This window comes from Callithrix jacchus, chromosome 14 (genome assembly GCF_049354715.1).
Source record: "Callithrix jacchus isolate 240 chromosome 14, calJac240_pri, whole genome shotgun sequence".
Classification (NCBI taxonomy): Eukaryota; Metazoa; Chordata; class Mammalia; order Primates; family Cebidae; genus Callithrix; species Callithrix jacchus.
In genome coordinates, this window is record NC_133515.1 from 8,713,594 (window position 1) to 8,716,552 (window position 2,959).

General features: G+C 42.9%; 1 protein-coding gene across 6 annotated transcripts in view; it reads right to left on the minus strand.

Moving 5' to 3' along the window:
• Positions 1 to 2,959, minus strand: part of TSGA10 (testis specific 10) — a 184,204-nt gene that overhangs the window by 180,977 nt on the left and 268 nt on the right. The window lies entirely within an intron of this gene.

The following is a 2,959-nucleotide window of genomic DNA, read 5'->3' on the forward strand; positions in this document are numbered from 1 at the left end:
TGGCACTGTGCTTGGCGCTGGAGATACGGTAGTAAATACAATAGTCACTGCCATACAGAGTTTTGTGCCTGTCTACTAGGAAAGACAGGACATGATACAGTAGTTATCTAAGATACAAATTGTGATATGACATGAAGAAAAAGTATAGCATGCAGAGAGACAGCACACCCAAGACATACCACATAAAGCTGGGTGTTTTTGTTTTGTTTTAAGATGGTCTCACTCTGTTGCCCAGGCTGGAGGGCAGTGGAGCGATAATAGCTCAATGCAGTGTCGAATTCCTGTTTGTTTTTTTTTTTTAATTGCATTTTAGGTTTTGGGGTACATGTGCAGAACATGCAAGATAGTTGCATAGGTACACACGAATTCCTGTTCTTCAGTGGAATTCCTGCCTCAGCCTCCTAGTAGTTAGGATTGCAGGCATGTGCCACCACATCCAGCATGTTTTTCTATTTTTTTTAGAGGCAGAGCCTCACAATGTTACCCAGACTAGTCTCAAACTCTTGGCCTCAGATGATCCCCCTGCTGGGCCATAAACTTGATTTTAACTGTGGGAAATGGGAAAACGTATGTCAGGACATTTTTGAAAGCAAGTTTATTAAGGAAAGAAACAACAGAATGGCTACTCCACAGACAGAGCAGCCTCAGAGGACATTTATAGCTTTTGCAGTGACATGGTTGTCTAAGTGAATGATGGTGGTAGTCATAAAAATGGAGAGAAGGGGACAGAGTCCAGGTGAAGTTTGACAGAATGTAGTCACAGTTTGGAAGTGGAAAGTGAGGAAGAAGAAAGGGTTTCTAGCAAAAAAAAAAAAAAAAAAAAAAAGGCTAGATGCATGCAGGATCGCTGAGGAAAAAGAGTGAGTTCAGGACCATGGTTTTTCGACTTACCAGGTTTACAAGGTAGTTGTATCTATGGAACTAAAACGTGTAAATTTTGAAGTTGTATACAGAAATGGTACTTAAAGCCATAGAATGAATGAAATTGCTTAAGGAGAATGTAGTATGAGATAAACATCTGAGAACTACAACATTTAGGGGCTGACTAGATCAGGGTAGCTGGCAAAGGGGACTGAGGAGTTTACAGGGTAATGTCATAGTTGTCCACAGGAATCTTTCCAGATTGAGGTAGTCAAATGAACAGTTAGATGAGGACTGAAAAGTCCACTGGATCTAGCAATATGAAAGTCACCAATGACCTTAGCAAAAGCACTTTTGCTGGAATAATGGGGTAAGCCATTTTGGCGTATGTTGAAACAATGAATGGGAAGTGAAGAAGTAGATTCTGGATGTGTAGCAGTTTTTCCAAGAAGCTTGGCTCAGAAGGGTAGCAGACAGGATGAAAAGTGGAAAGAGATGGCCGGGCATGGTGGCTCACGCCTCTAATCCCAGCACTTTTGGGAGGCCAAGGTGGGTGGATCATGAGATAAAGAGATCGAGACCATCCTGGTCAACAAGGTGAAACCCCATCTCTACTAAAAATACAAAAATTAGCTGGGCATGGTGGTGCGCTCCTGTAGTCCCAGCTACTCGGGAGGCTGAGGCAGGAGAATTGCTTGAACCCAAAAGGCGGAGGTTGCGGTGAGCCGAGATCGCGCCACTGCACTCCAGCCTGGGTAACAAGAGCGAAACTCCGTCTCAAAAAAAAAGAAAAGAAAAGTGGAAAGAGAAGTGAGGTCACTGGAGGATTGTTAAAGAGTACAACATGTTTGAATGTTTGAGTGTCACTGGAATGTTCCAGTGGAGAAGCTAAAGAAGTAGGTAAAGGTAAGAATAACCAAGGGACAGAAGTCTTGGAGCAGGGAGGAGGCAATGGGATTATTAATAAAAACCTCTTCAGCAAGAAACTAGGGGGAAAAAAAACAAAACTGTACCATCTCAGATTTCAGAGAAAGAGAATTTAGAAGGAAGTATATAAGTAAAGAGCAACAATATTCTGTGACTATTTTTTAATAATAACAAGGAAAATTCCTACTGCAAATTAACTCTGAACAGAATTCATTCCCACCTGCATAATATAAGTTAGACTAACTCAGAGTGACCTTGGTAAAAGGTGTAATCATAGAGAAATGAGATACCATTATGTCTTCATTGTAGCGTTATATGAAGCCCTGGTCATTTACCGAATCAGTGTCACCAAACTGAACACTTAATGATTCTTACTCCAAGAGGCAAGTCTTAGTGGTTTCTATTTTAACTGAAGGAGAGATTAGTTCCTGTGCAAGAATGAAAAAGGTGACCATAATTCTTTGGGCTTCTCTCATCAAGAGGTTAAGTCCAGTACCCCTTAACTCTGGGCTGGCTTTATTGTTCTGACCAACAGAATGTGGCTGAGACCCTGCTTCCAAGATTAGGCTTGAATTGAGGTCCCTCAGCAGCCAGGCACCACCTGCCAGAGCATGAATAAAGCTATCTTGGTCCACCTAGCATAGCCAACCTGTGTTGAATGAAGCCGCATGAATAAGCCTAAGCGAAATTAGCAGAGGAATCTCCGACCTTGCCCACAAGTTAGAGATACAGATCACTGTTTGAGGCAGTTCGTCATGTGGCAGTACTTAGCTGAAACTATAACCTTGCTACCTTGGCTACTGGGGTAATTTCTCATCTCACGGAGCCACAGGGTTTTCTTGCCAACTCATGGGAATGATGATCACTAGCCTCAGTGTGTTTTCTGATCCACTCCATCCTCTGTTGTCATCTCTATACTGCGAATACCGTTTATTCTTTCAAAACTGACTTGAATGTCCTCACGTTTCAAGTCGAGTTACCTGCAATTTTGAGTCACTTATTTGGAGGAGATAGGTAAAGACCCAGCGTAATGCCTGTATCCTCAGTAAAAAGTATTTGCTGGTACCTCTTCCTCCCCGGCCTGTGATCTGGCTGCTCTGGGCTTCTGGGGGCTCCCCCTAAACTCGCTCCACGAAATGCCCTCTCCAACCTGGCACACGCGTTCTCCTAC